This window comes from Schistocerca piceifrons, chromosome 3 (assembly GCF_021461385.2).
Source record: "Schistocerca piceifrons isolate TAMUIC-IGC-003096 chromosome 3, iqSchPice1.1, whole genome shotgun sequence".
Lineage (NCBI taxonomy): Eukaryota > Metazoa > Arthropoda > Insecta > Orthoptera > Acrididae > Schistocerca > Schistocerca piceifrons.
The window spans coordinates 169,798,977-169,813,891 of NC_060140.1; the positions used below are offsets into that span (position 1 = coordinate 169,798,977).

General features: G+C 44.4%; 1 protein-coding gene across 2 annotated transcripts in view; it reads right to left on the minus strand.

Moving 5' to 3' along the window:
• The window catches only part of LOC124789693 (phosphoacetylglucosamine mutase), a 149,434-nt gene that overhangs the window by 93,666 nt on the left and 40,853 nt on the right, over positions 1-14,915 (minus strand). The window contains exon 1 of one of the 2 annotated variants that reach the window (XM_047257136.1): positions 11,111-11,130. The exons of the other annotated variant lie outside the window; for it this stretch is intronic. The gene's annotated coding sequence lies outside the window, so the exon portion shown is untranslated. Of the gene's footprint in view, positions 1-11,110; positions 11,131-14,915 lie in introns of those variants that run through there. 2 annotated transcript variants of the gene reach the window in all.

Here is a 14,915-nt window from a genome sequence, read left to right on the forward strand (position 1 = left end):
TCCGACAATGGCCCACAGTTCATGTCCACAGAATTTCAGTCATTCTGCAAGGCCAATGGTATTCAACATCTGACATCTGCGCCGTTTTCGACTCACTCAAACGGTGCCGCTGAACGATTGGTCCGGACTTTCAAGTCACAGATGTTGAAGTTGAAAGAGTCGCATTCTCGGGAGGCCGCGTTATTGCTCTTTTTGTCCTCGTATCGCTCTCAGCCCCGAGATGGTCGCTCGTCGGCTGAGTTGTTCCACGGTCGTCCTCATCGAACCTTTATGTCTTTGTTGCATCTGCCGCATCAGGTTCCTGTGCAGCGGCAGCCACCTGCTTTTGCTCCAGGCGACGTTGTATACTATCGCAACTATCGAGGTTCACGGTGTTGGCTCGCAGGGCGCATTCTTCGCTGCCTCGGCCACGCTATGTATTTGGTTTTGGGGGTCTCTGGTGAGGTGCGTCGGCACCTCAATCAGATGCGCCTCAGTCGTCGCACGGGTTCTGCCGCTCCCCGTCTGCTTTCAGCGACGGTGCCGGCCGGTCAGCGCCCTGGGGACCCATCTACTGGCTCGCCTCATCCCTAGGTGTTACCGACGCTGCCTTCCATTTTGCCCCATGGTGACGCGCCGCCGCCGCCGCCGCCACCTGTTCTCCCGCCGGCAACGCCCGCAGTGGACGCGTCGCTGCGACCGCCGGGGCGCCTCCCAGGGTCACGCGCCGCCGATTGCTTCCCGTGACCAGCTGTCCTCCGACATGGAACTCTTGCCCACTCCGGACCAGATGTCGTCTTCACCCGTCGGGTGCCCCGACGCAATGGAGGTCGACCCTTCGGCCCCTCCTGTCTCTTTACGGGCGCATATACCGCATGTTGACGTGCACCCTGGACTAGGTTTTCAGGCGTTTCCTAGCTCCCCTCGGACCGAATGGCCGGGTGCGGGTGGCACAGCCTCGCCTGTTGTTAGGCTCCCCACCTCGTCGCATACGTCACCATGGGGTCCTCCCCACGGCGGGCGGAAGCCTTATAACACAACCGTCCGCCGATTTGCGGGGGAGGAATGTGGTGTCACCACCAGACACCACACTTGCTAGGTGGTAGCCTTTAAATCGGCCGCGGTCCGTTAGTATAAGGCAGACCCGCGTGTCGCCACTGTCAGTGATAGCAGACCGAGCGCCACCACACGGCAGGTCTAGAGAGACGTACTAGCACTTGCCCCAGTTGTACAGCCGACGTTCATAGCAATGGTTCACTGACAACTACGCTCTCATTTGCCGAGACGATAGTTAGCATAGCCTTCAGCTACATTTGCTACGACCTAACAAGGCACCGTATTCAATTGATAATTAATATTGTGAAGCATGTATCATCAAGAGCGATGTTCTACAAATGTGGATTAAAGTTAAGTATTACAGCAAATGCGTCCATTTTCTAAGTTCTCATTTCCTTAACTGTTCCAGACCTCACGCCAATCTGCGTGAGCTTAATGCGTGCCTTTCGGCTTCCTCTCGTTGTGACTTGGCTGTCGTGCTAAGTCACAACATATTTGGCAACGAGTAAAAAAAGGGTCTTGTTCTTTATACTTGCTTCAATTTCATTGTGTCATGGCTTTGCCACAATCTCCAGATGTACTGTCCGAATTTTATCGCTTGCAGAATCAGCAGACGCAGGCCTTATTGGATGCCCTTGGACAGCTCGTCCAGGGTCAACGTGCAATGCAAAACGATGCGGCAGCCACCGCTTCACCGCTACCACAGCCACAACACGCAGTTGCACAACAGGAATACCAACCTAGACTATGTTGTATGATGTCTAAATAAGACTGTTTATTACTTGAGTCCAACACCCAACACAGTATCTACTCATACCCATCTATTTGAAGATATTGATTGACATTATAGGTGTTTGTGGTCTTGTTATCTGCCAGAGGCTTATCTAAAACTTTCTGAAATGTATTTGGTTGGTCAGTTCTAATGACACACTAGTAAATCTCATCATCTGAGGGATAGGAGAGTTTGGGGGAAGAGACCAAACAGCGAGATCATCAGTCTCATCGGATTAGGGAAGGATGGGGAAGGAAGTCAGCCGTGACCTTTCAAAGGAACCATCCCAGCATTTGCCTGGAGTGATTTAGGGAAATCACGGAAAACCTAAATCAGGATGGGCAGACACGGGATTGAACCGTCGTCCTCCCGAATGCGAGTCCAATGACATCATCTGAGGGTTTCTTTCCAGCTGCCATAATTCCTTGGTAGAAATTAAAAGATCTATTGAGTTTGAAAATAAACAACACTCTCTCACCTACCACCAACAATCCTCACAAAAAAGAAAACATACTGTTTTAGTAATCAATACCAGTCTGTTCCAGCAAGAATGTTTCAGTGAAGAAGCAATTAAACACAAATTACTGAGCTGACAAGAAATATCAATGGATATGTACAAGCCTAAAATCAAACATTGTCTTGCAACTGGGGAGCATAATTCCAATAGGATGAGAAGGCTGAAATTCAGTAGTGTGTTAGCACTGGTGTCATTTGAAATCGAGCACACATTGAGGGAAGCATATGCAGCATGTAAATGCTAATCTGGTATTTATCTGCAATGGTTTTGGCGAATCTGCAGGAAATGTACTCAGAATCACTGCAGAAAGAGTTGAACATTGCACCACATGAAAAACACATATGGTTTCTCAGTATCTAAGCCATCACAGTCAGCTACAAAAAGTTTGAAATTTTAAGCAGGGTAACAGACATGACGTGTTATTTTACAAGCATAATTGGGCAATCAGAAAAATTCTCTTGCCTGTAAGTGAAAAATTTTTTGTTGTTGAATTGCACCTGCTTTTTATTTGCTTTCCTTAGACCAGTTGTTTCTGTCCAACATTTTCCTATCATTAAATTTCAACCTAGACATATGATTTTTGAAAGATCTGCAAGTGTAATGCTGACTGCAACACCTAGAGCTACCACAAGTTCTCCAATGTGAAAAAAAGCAAATGGGTTCTTTCCAGCTGTTATGTTTCTCCTCCCTCAAAATCATCATCATCATCATCATCATCATCATCATTGTTACTTATATTTTCAATGCGGTCATTTATACAACATGTGCAGAGCACCTAAAAACTCAAATACTGATTCAGGGCTAATTCAACTTAATTTTATTATCTGTTACATTCTTTTGATAACTGGAATTATAATGAGCTTGTTAGTTTGCCTAAAAATCATACTAATCATGGAATAACAGTAATATTTCATTACCACTGTTCATACATAAACATATACATGATTACTGACTTCCTGATAAAGTAGATAAAACATATATTTATAAACAAGGTATTCATAGAATCAACAATGAAAATCTGTTAGCAACACCTACACTCATTTAATTTCAGAGTAATTACCGTTTTCATATAAAACATTGTTACTGAAGTAGAATCACATATTTAGGAAAGCTAATCACCATAAGTTAACAGAGAAATTATTACTGTATCTGAAAGTTTATGTTCAAACGAATATCCATCCACTATTCAGTTATTAGAACTGTAAATCTTTAATTGTAGAGTGTGAAAACTGGGCAAGCAACAATAGACTACTTCAGTTTTAATTACTGAAAGAGGCATGTTGGAAGCCATTTTAGTTGAATCTGCAGTGAGTTTTGAAATGAGCGATATCTGTGTCCACCAACATGGGAAATGTATCATAGATGATTTAGTGCAGATTACAAGTCAGGAAAACGTACCACGTGTAACCTAAACTTCATATTCCAGTTGTTTACCCAACGATTCAAATGACTGTTTTTGATATTTCACTGTGAAATTGTAATTTTTCCATTGACAGTGTTAACATTCCAATAATGGCTAATGCTTACTGTAGCAACAGGATCAGGCTACGAAAGGTGTTATTTCCAAAGAAACTGACAGAGCACATCATTTTCACACTGATATGACTATCAGATTTAAAGAACAATGTTTTAAGATTTTTATTTAGTGACTGTGCTAATTATTTGTTTGTCATATGTGAATAGTTGTGATTGTATATCCATGTTATTACACTTGGCTACAACTGGAAACATCATCTGAGTGTGGTATGTGGCTATCAGTTTATCTCTACCATAATAACAGTAGACAGGTCACAAACTGGTCACATACAGTTGTTTTTTCAGCATCCAAGTGTAATTAAAGTGCAATTTTTGATGTGTACTACATTATTGACAGTTGGTTATTCCCACAAAATACTTTTCATCCAGTTTCGGCGGAAGGGCTGCTACCAGAATCCACTGTACAGTTGAAAACGGATAAGCTAAAATTGGACTCTAAATATGCACCACCCAAAGATTTCTCAAGTATTTTCCATCCAGTTAGTCCACTATATTTGTGTAGGAATCACTTGAATTTATATACTGCAAGGTAATCAATTTTGAATCACGATAAACAATGATTACAACCTTTCCAGCAGATGACATCAGTTGCTTCTATTAAGTAAAAGGTCACCCACTACGCTGACTGCTGTTTCTGTTCTAGTGCAATGTGGTTGCTCCATATCTCATGCACACATTGTCACACAAACCAACTGGATTATTTTTGAAAAACTTCCAACACTGCAAACAAATTCTTTTTCTCACTTGATATTCAGCCACACTTAATAAATATGGCACCCATCTGGCATAGAGCTTAATTCTTCTTGTGAAATGTTTAATTTAGTAAAACTTCAAAATTGAACATAGGAGATGGAATACACTACTTGGAAAAATATGATATAAAATGCACTGACCTTAGTAAAAAAATATGTGTATTTTTGACACAGTCTTTCATTGCTGCCCTAAAAACATTTGCCTTACCCTTATTTGGGGTGTAGAAGAATTTATCATCCAAGGGCAGTTTGATGGATTGGTCGGTTTAGAGGTGGGAGAAGGGACCAAACTATGAAGTCATCAGCCCCTTGTTCCTAATAAAACAATGCCACAAGCGTGAGAATAAAACGCACAAAACATATAACATAAAACAAAAAGAAAGAAAATGGCACAAGAACGAAGGGAAGGCAATGAACACTAAAACGAACAAAAGAGGACAAGAAAACCACAGAGAGATGCTAGAAAAAGAAGAGAGTAAAACATGAAAGCAGGTTACAGTGGCTGGCCAACCACGAGAATAAAAAGCGAAAGCCAGCCACTCTGCAACACATTAAAACCTCCTCCCTAAAAGCACTAGGGTGGAGGACAAAGAGGGACTAAGGACATGCGCTAAAACCTGCATAGAAGTATAAAGCCCACTCTCACGGATAAAACATAAAACTAAAGCTGCTGTGGAGGCATTGTCGCCCAACACCAAAGGCAGGGTGCTGGGAAAGTTGAAAGTCTGCCACAGAGTGGCTAAAAGTCGGCAGTCCAGCAAGAGGTGGGCGACTGTCATTTGGGAGCCACAGTGACACTAAGGTGCGTCCTCGCAACAGAGTAGGTATCCATGCATTAGCCACATATGGCCAATGCGGAGCCGGCAGAGGACAACTGATTCCCTGCGAGAAGCCCACATGGAAGACTTCCACACATTCATAGTCTCCTTAATGACAAGCAGTTCGTTATGCTTGCTGTTATGCCATTCAATCTCCCAAAGCCAGAAAACCCTGAGTTGTAAGACAGAACACAGGTCAGCTTAGATGATGCCTATCTCCAGAAGTGGTTTCTGCATCACCTGTTTGGCCAGCCTCTCGGCAAGTTCGTTGCCAGGGATTCCGACGTGTCCTGGGGTCCACACAAATACCACGGAGCAGGGGGACAGTTTCGGGGCATTGGTGGACTCCTGAATGGACACTACCAGAGGGTGGCAAGGGTAGCACTGGTCAATAGCTTGTAGGCTGCTCGATGAGTCAGTACACAGGAGAAATGACTCGCCAGGGTATGAGCGGATGTACTCAAGAGCATGAGATATGGCCGCCAGCTCTGCAGTGAAAACACTGCAGCCAACTGGCAAGGAGTGCTGCTCAATATGTCCTCCATGAACTTACGCAAAGCCTACGTGACCATCAGCCATTGAGCCATAGGTGTAAACCACTTCAGAGCCCCAGAACATGTCAAGAATCGAGAGGAAATGACAGCGGAGAATGGCAGGTTTAACGGAATCCTTAGGGCCATGCAAAAGGTCCAGATGAAGATGCGGCCAAGGCGTACATCATGGAGGCATACGTGAACAGACCGCAAGTAGATATGGTAAAGGGAAGGACTCCAGTATGGAGAGAAGGGACCACACGCGAACACCAATCGTTAGCCCCGATCTGGGCCGCCAATGAAGGAGATGGACTGCCCCGGTGGGAAAAGGGGACAGTAATTTGGATGCTCAGGGGAACTATGAATGTGTGCTGCACACCTAGCAAGCAGCTGCACACGTCTGATCTGCAGTGGAGGGACACCAGCCTCCACCAGTATGCTTGTCACCGTACTCATCCTAAAAACTCCTATCACTAATCGAACCCCACAGTGGTGCACAGGGTCGAGTAAATACAATGCTGAAGGTAATACCGAACCATAAACCGCACTCCCATAGTCAATTCGGGATTGGACAAGGGCTCTGTAGAGCTGCAGCAGCGTAGAGCGATCTGCACCCCAATTGGTGTTGCTCAGGCAACGGAGGGCATTGAGGTGCTGCCAGCACTTCTGCTTAACCCAACGAAGATGAGGGAGCCAAGTCAATCGAGCATCAAAAACCAATCCTAGAAACTGATATGTCTCCACTACAGTGAGTGGATCATATTTAATGTAAAGTGCGGGTTCCAGATGAACAGTACGACGCCGACAGAAGTGCATGACACACAACTTTGGGGCTGAAAACTTGAAGCCATGTGCTAGAGCCCATGACTGCACCTTGTGGATGGCTCCCTGGAGGCGCCGCTCAGCAACACCAGTACTGGAGCAGCAGTACGAAATGCAGACGTCACCTGCATACAGAGGTGAGACGGAGGACCCGACAGCTGCTGCTAGACCGTTAATGGCCATTAAAAATAGAGACACTCAATACAGAACCCTGCGAAACTCCATTTCCTGGATATGGATGGAACCATGGGAGTCACCAAATTGGACATGAAAAGTATGGAGTGACAGGAAGTTTTGGATAAAAATCGGGAGTGGTCCCCGGAGACCCCACTCATACAATGTGGCAAGGATATGATGTCGCCAAATCGTGTCGTATGCTTTACGTAAGTCAAAAAAGATGGCTATCAGGTGTTGCCATCTGGAAAAAGCTGTTCGGATGGCAGACTCGATGGACACAAGATTATCAGTGGTAGAGCAACCCTGGCGGAAGCCACCCCGACATAGAGTCAGCAAGCCATGTGACTCCAGGACCCGACCCAACCCAACCACCGACACACTACATGTTCCAGCAGCTTACAAAGAACGTTGGTGAGGCTGATGGGCTGATAGCTATCCACATCAAGCATGTTTTTACTGGGTTTGAGCACCGGAATGATTGTGCTCTCCCACCACTGTGATGGAAAACGCTATCACACCAGATCTGGTTGAAGATGACGAGAAGATGTCACTTGTAGTCAGATGAGAGATGTTTAATCATCTGGCTGTGGATGCAATCAGGCCCAGGAGCTGTGTCGGGGCAATGTGCCTGGGCAACGTGCAAGGGCACTGAGGAGCGCCCACTCTGTAAATGGGGCTTTATAGGATTCACTGTAGCATGTAGTGAATGAGAGGATGTTCCCTTCCAGCCGCCGTTTGAGTGTGCGAAAGGCTGGGGGGTAATTCTCTGACGCTGAGACTCAAGCAAAGCGCTCGGCAAAGCGCTCGGCAAAGTGCTAAGCAATCGTGTTTGCGTCGGAGTGTAACTCGCCATTTATGGTAACACCAGGGACAGCTCACATCGATGTTACCATGTGGGGGAGATTCAGAGGTGACAGCAGAAGTGGAAGTTCCCCAGTCCACCTTTTTCAAAGCCCATCTGGCAGGCGTCCGTGCGGCTAATGCTGGGGCAACAACAGGAAGATGGGGAATTGGTCACTACCACATTGGTCGTCTTGAGCTCTCCAGTGGATAGATGGGAAAAGTCCTGGGTTGCAAATTGATAAATCAATGGGCGAGCAACTACCATGAGCCACACTGAAATGTGTGGTGGCCCCAGTACTTAAGACGCAGAGGTCGAATTGCGACAGTAAAGTTTTGACATCTCTGCCTTAGCCAGTAAGCATGGTACCAACCCACAAGGGGTTATGTGCATTAAAATCTCCAAGAAGTAGGAAAGGTTTAGAGAGTTGATCAATCAGTGCAGCTAATACATTCAGGGGTACTGCACCACCTTGAGGAAGATATATATTCCACACAGTTATTTCCTGTGTCATCCTTGTTCTGACAGCCACAGCTTCAAGAGGGGTTTGAAGGAGCACATGTTCACTACAGACCGAGTTTAGGACATAAACGCAAACTCCACCTGACACACTATTATAGTCACTACGGTTCCTGTAATATTCCTTATAGCTGCAGAGGGCAGGGGTCCACATTGCTGGGAACTAGGTTTCCTGGAGGGCAATGCAGATAGCAGGTGTAAAGCTTAACAGTTGCCATAGCTCAGCCAGGCAGAGGAAAAAACCACTGCAATTCCACTGAAGGATGACATCATGAGACTGGGAAGGCAGGGAACATTCAATGAGGCAGTTAACACCTCAGAGTCACCTGCTGCCACCGATTTATTGCCTGAGCAGTCTATACCTATTACGTCTGAGGGTCTAGTGAGATCTAGGTCCTCAGCGGACTCCAAAATCTCCACCCCATCCTCAGCCGCAGAGCTTGTAGGTAGCAGTGGTGTGGGTGCCACCACAATTTCCTTGGTCTTAGGGGTTTTCTTTTTGGATTTCTCTCGCTGCTCCTTGAGTTTGCCTGGCTGGGAGGACTTCACTGGCTCAGTCTCCGGGACTGAGGATGAGCGTGAAGCCCTACGACCTGCTGCTTTTGGGCTCTTCAGCCATTGGCGGGTATCATCTTTCCCACTAGAAGAAACCTGGGAAGGGAGTGACCCAAGGGACCCCTTCCTAGCAAGAGAACTGAAGAAGACTCACGCTTCTCCGGCTTAGAAGTGGGGAGGGACGTATCCAATGGTTGAGGGGTGTTGCTCCCGAAGTAGGTGGTGCAGGAGCAACAGAGAGGGAAATGCCCCCCCCCCCCTCCCACCAAGGGGGCAGGTGTAGGCTTCCGGCTCTGGGAGGTGACCTGGGTTGGTGGGGCTAATGGTGCCAGAACTGTTGTAGCGGCGGCATAAGACAATGTCATACGCATGCTTTCAAATTTTCTCTTAGCCTCAGTGTAGGTCAGTCTGTCCAGAGTCTTGTAATCCATGATTTTTCTTTCTTTCTGAAGAATCCTGCAGTCAGGCGTGCAAGGCAAATGGTGTTCTCCACAGTTAAAACAGATAGGAGATGGGGCACACGGAGTATTGGGATGTGATGGACATCCGCAATCTCGGCATGTGACGCTGGAAGTACAGCGGGAAGACAGATGGCTGAACTTCCAGCACTTAAAGCACTGCATCGGGGGAGGGATATAGGGCTTTACATCACACTGTAGACCGTCACCTTGACCTTCTCAGGCAATGTATCACCCTGAAAGGCCAAGATGAAGGCACCAGTGTCAACCTGATTATCCTTCAGACCCCAGTGGACATTCCGGATGAAATGCACACCTCACTGCTCGAAATGGTGCACAGCTCATCGTCGGACTGCAAAAGAAAGTCTCTGTGAAATATGATAGCCTGGACCATATTTCAGCTCTTATGGGGCGTGATGGTTACAAAAACATCCCCCAGCTTGTCACAAGTGAGTAACTCCCGTGGCAGGGCAGAGGATGCTGTTTTGATCAAGACTGACCCAGATCTCATTTTGGACAACCCCTCCACCTCCCCAAACTTGTCCTCTAAATTCTCAACAAAAAACTAAGGCTTCGTCATCATGAAACATTTCCCATCAGCTCTCAAACATACAAGGTACCCGGACGAATAAGATCTGCTGCCATCCTCAGCCTGACGTTCCTCCCATGGTGTGGCCAGGGAGGGGAACAATTTGGGGTCATACTTCTGTGCGCTGAATTGAGCTCGTGATTGCTTAGAGACTGCTGGTGTTTCACCACCACCAAGAGATGATGGACTACGCTTCATCATGTGTCATCTGCCCTGATGCCACCCACTCCGACCAGGGGCCCTCCCCTCGGGCGCCACCCAGCCGCAGCAAAGGCCACCTAGCAGGATGGCCATTGCCAGGAGTCCCGATGCCCCAGGGGGATGGGCATCTACCCCTTGGCATACATGGGGAGTTAACGGTGCAGGCATGAGCAGAGGGGTCCCCTGTGTGGTCAGGGGGCTACAACCAACAGGGTACATGGTGGCCCCACCACAACAGACTGGCTACTGTGGTTGATATCAGGTGCAAGGACGTCCATGGTCATTGTCAACACAGAAATCGACACTGCATAGTGCTTGGTGGAAAACACACCCAGGAAGATGTACTCGCCCAAGAGATGGAGAATGGGCAGGACTACAATGCGACGACGAGAAATTGGACTAAAGATCTCAATGCATGATGAACTCTATGCACTTTGTAAGGCACCCTTCCCCAATTGGCCGCTCTTTGAGAAAATTTTGAAGAATGGAAGTCAAACCCTACAGGGGACCATCACATAACGGCCAAAACGTGTGAAACTCCTTTTAGTCACCTCGTACGACAGGCAGGAATACCTTGGGCCTATTCTAACCCCCGGACCCGCAGGGGGAACAGTTTGATGGATATACACATGTTTAGCACACTAGAGAAGGCAACATTTAGGTAAAATTCAAACTATTTTTTATTTATGTTAGACAATTCAGAAAGTTATTCTTTAGTATGAAATAAAAATGTGTAAGGATGGGCTTAACATATTGATTAACTCACACTGGAAACAACAACAATATTTCAAGAGTTTGGAATGGGTCTGGGTCATACAGCTTAGCCTTGGTATTAATTTTCTATTTCTTGGAATAATGACATAATACAAATGTCTATTAAGATATAAAATGATGGCTAACTGTCAACAATAACAACATTAAATCAATATTTCTGAGCATGACATGGATCTCTACCATAAAGCATCTTCACAGCCACCATACTTACACCTATCACCAGTTTCTTAATCTTGCACTGCCACCACGAATCATACTGCATCCACCGACATCACTGATGTCACCTTCACCATAGCAGCCACCACCACCACAGGTAAAACAGTCTGTTCAAAATTTCACACACTACAGGTTTTCATATTTAAAAAATTTCATTCATCCACGCTGCAATCAAATTGGAATTCCAAACTATGCAAGCATGCAGTCTACTTCCACATCATATAATTTTGTATCAAGTTAGTTAACAATCAAAGAAAGGTAGCTATGTGATTATTAGCACAGTTGTTTAATTTTCATTTTGTTTAATCTTATAAGTCATTGAACAGTTTCCCATACCCTCAATATAAACTTTTTTTTTTTATTGTCACATTACTTGTTTGTGTCATCTATTTTCAAAAATATGCTAGCACTATTTGATCAAGTTTTCAGTCACAAAAATATTTGATTACTTACTTTGTGACATCTTGAATCTAATAGATGTTAGAATTAACTTAAAAAAAAAAAAAAAAAAAAAAAAAAATCTGAAATCATACCTGTTTCACGGCTTCTAATTCAAAGAAGAATTTTTGAGTGTGTAATAATATAATTGTGGTTGTAATTTTGTGTGTGTGTGTGTGTGTGTGTGTGTAACTGAACATATGTAAATCAATGGATGTAAAGAATTAAAGGTTAAATATTAATGTGAAGGGGAATCATAACAAAAGTTCAGCACACTGTCACATTTATCACTGTAAAAGTGTATTATAATTTCAAAATTGATGTATTCCACAATATAGCAAGAGATCACAATTACGGTCCATGGAACATACAAGTAACTATAACCATTAATAAATAGATTTCTATTGAAATATCTCAACAGTTGTTTTGTAACACCAAACAAAATAACTAAGATTCGACTCCTCTCTCTTGAGTACTTGCTTCAGGCCGTGATGCATAAACAATTGCATCTTCACCCGCACCTGCATCTTGCAACATGAAGTAGAGTAAATAAGAAATACCATTGATCTGATAAACCTAACTGCTGATACTGCTTTCCAGTATTATGCTAATACCTGCCTCTGCCTACCTAGCCTGCACTCTGATGTTACTTCATTTACTGAAGATACTGAGAATCTAATTACCTGGAGATGAAATATGGCAACTGCAAGCTTGTGCCTATTGGAGATATCAATCTTGACATCATATGTAAAACACAAATTGTTGCTTGCTCTTTGAACTGTTTATGAGCTACCAATTTGTTCTGCATTAATGAACAGCCAACAACACAAGTGGCATGCTTGGGCTATATAATTACCAACCTAGACAAATAGAAATTACGAGGGGTGTTCAATGAGTAATGCAACTTTTTTTTCCTTGGCCAATTTCAGCGGCAAAAATGCATATTGTAGTAGGCCATTGTGGAATATTCCCACTTCAGACCCTATAGTTTCATCCGACAGGTAGCAGCCCTATACATAGTTCAAAATGACATCTGTAATGGAGATGCGTTCCAAGCAGGGAGTTGTCATTGAACTTCTCATGACAGAGAACCAGACCATGACAGATATCCGTGGATGCTTGTAGAATGTCTAAAGAGAGCTGACAGTGAACAAATGCACGGTGAGTCATTGGATGAGGCATCTGTCGTCATCTCAATGAGATCGTGCAAACCTGTCCGATCTCCCGCACGCCATCCGACAACACATAACTGTGACTCCTGCAATGCTGGAACATGCAGACACTCACCTCTGAGGTGGTCAGCAAATCACAAAGAAATACCTCAAACACACTGGATATTTAAAGAAGTGTGCCCGCTGGGTTCCTCATCACCTAAGACCATAAAGAGCAACAAAGGGCCATCTGCGTGGAATTACTTGCATTTTTTGAGGCTGATGGTGACAATGTTTTGTCAAACATCGGCACAAAACTTCAGTGGACTGCTCTTCCTCCTTCCCCTTACAGCCCAAATCTCGTACCTTCCAAGTTCCACCTGTTTGTTCCAATGAAGGATACACTCTGTGAGAAGCAGTATGTGGATGATGCATAGGCTATTGATGCAAGAAGACATTGGCTCTGACGTCAACCAATAAAGTGGTACCATGTGGGCATATAGCTACAAGCATCAAAATGTTCATGGACCCCCTAGTAGGGAAACAGCGCACCTGTGACATTTTTGTCATATAAAAAAATATTGAGCATGCAGTAAAGGAAACAAAAGAAAAATTTGGAGTAGAAATTAAAATCCATGGAGAAGAAATAACTCTGCAGTTTGCCGATGACATTGTAATTCTGTGAGAGACAGCAAAGGACATAGAATATAGACTTCAATATTAGGAAATCTTTTCTGGGAGGTATTTGTCTGGAGTGTAGCCATGTATGGAAGGGAAACATGGTTGCTAAACAGTTTGGATAAGAAGAGAGTTGAAGCTTTTGAAATGTGGTGCTACAGAAGTATGCTGAAAATTATATGGATAGATCGTGTAACTGATTCACAAATTACAAAATACCAAATCTGAACCTCCATATCAGTAACACACATCAGAAAAGAAGTTACAGTTCTTTGTGAAAGTAATTTGCCAGTTGCCTTCCCCACTAATTGAATTTGGCATTTCAATTTCTCTCATTTGAATGTGTATTTCCAAGCACCATATGAATGAACACTTATTTGTCATGTTTGCCACTTACACTTATACTTCACTGCGTACATTTTTTACATTATGCTTATGTTTAGCCAATGGCAAATCCTTACACTGGGCTACAATGGAGATAATCTGTTAGTCTTTAGCAGAGTATATGGTATGATGAATATATGTGCAAAGTTCAACAACATACATTTATACTCTACAAGTGAAACTTCATAGTGTGGGATGAATGACAGTTTTCATACCAACCACCCTCTTTCCTACTTGCAAGTAGTGCATGAGATAAATAACTGTCAGTAAGAGTATCTTACAAACTCAAATGTTTCTGATTTTTATCATTACAGCCATTTCATGAGATATATGTGGGAGAACATAATAAGTTTCTCGAAACTTTTTGGGAAATCTGTTGTGACTCGCCGATCTTTCAAAGTGCCGCTGCGCAGTTATGCACGTCCTCTACATGCGGCGCTGTCTGCCAGCCATGCAGCAGCAGCGTCACGTAAGCGGCCAGCCAGCCAGCGGCCGCTAGACTTGGACTCAGTTATGATTTGACTGTTAAAGTGTACACACGTCTTACTCTGTTTACTTGATCTGTGACTTTCATGCATTGTGTCTTCCTTGAAATATATTTGTTCAACTTGAAGTTATTACAACTTGCGCCAAGGTAGTGATTTTTCTTTTCCATCGTTGACCCACATGTTTCCATGGCTACTTTAGAGCAACTATTGCAAGGCCTCATAGAACAGCAAACGCTTCTCACAAATGTGATTCGTGATTTCGTCGCGGCATCAAATGCGGGGCGTCTCTCGTCGTTGTCTCTACCTCCTTTTCCTCCTTACGACGAGATGGCGGAAGACTGGTCTGATTACAAAAAACGTCTTCGACAGCACTTCTTGGCATTTCATGTCGTGGACGAACAAACATGTAAGTCTCTGTTCCTTTCATGGATTTCACCTCAAATGTATCGGTTGTTGTCGCAATTGACTCCTTTGAAAGATCCTGCATCTTTGTCCTTTGGCGAAATGTGCTCACTTCTGTCCGTCTATTTTCAAAAGCCCCTCGTGTTGCCTTTTATCGTTGTCAAAAACAACTGAGTCAATCCTATCGCACTTGGGCTGCTGAACTTCACGGCCTCAGTAGAAAGTGTCAATTAGTAACTGAAGTTCACAAAGAATCCTA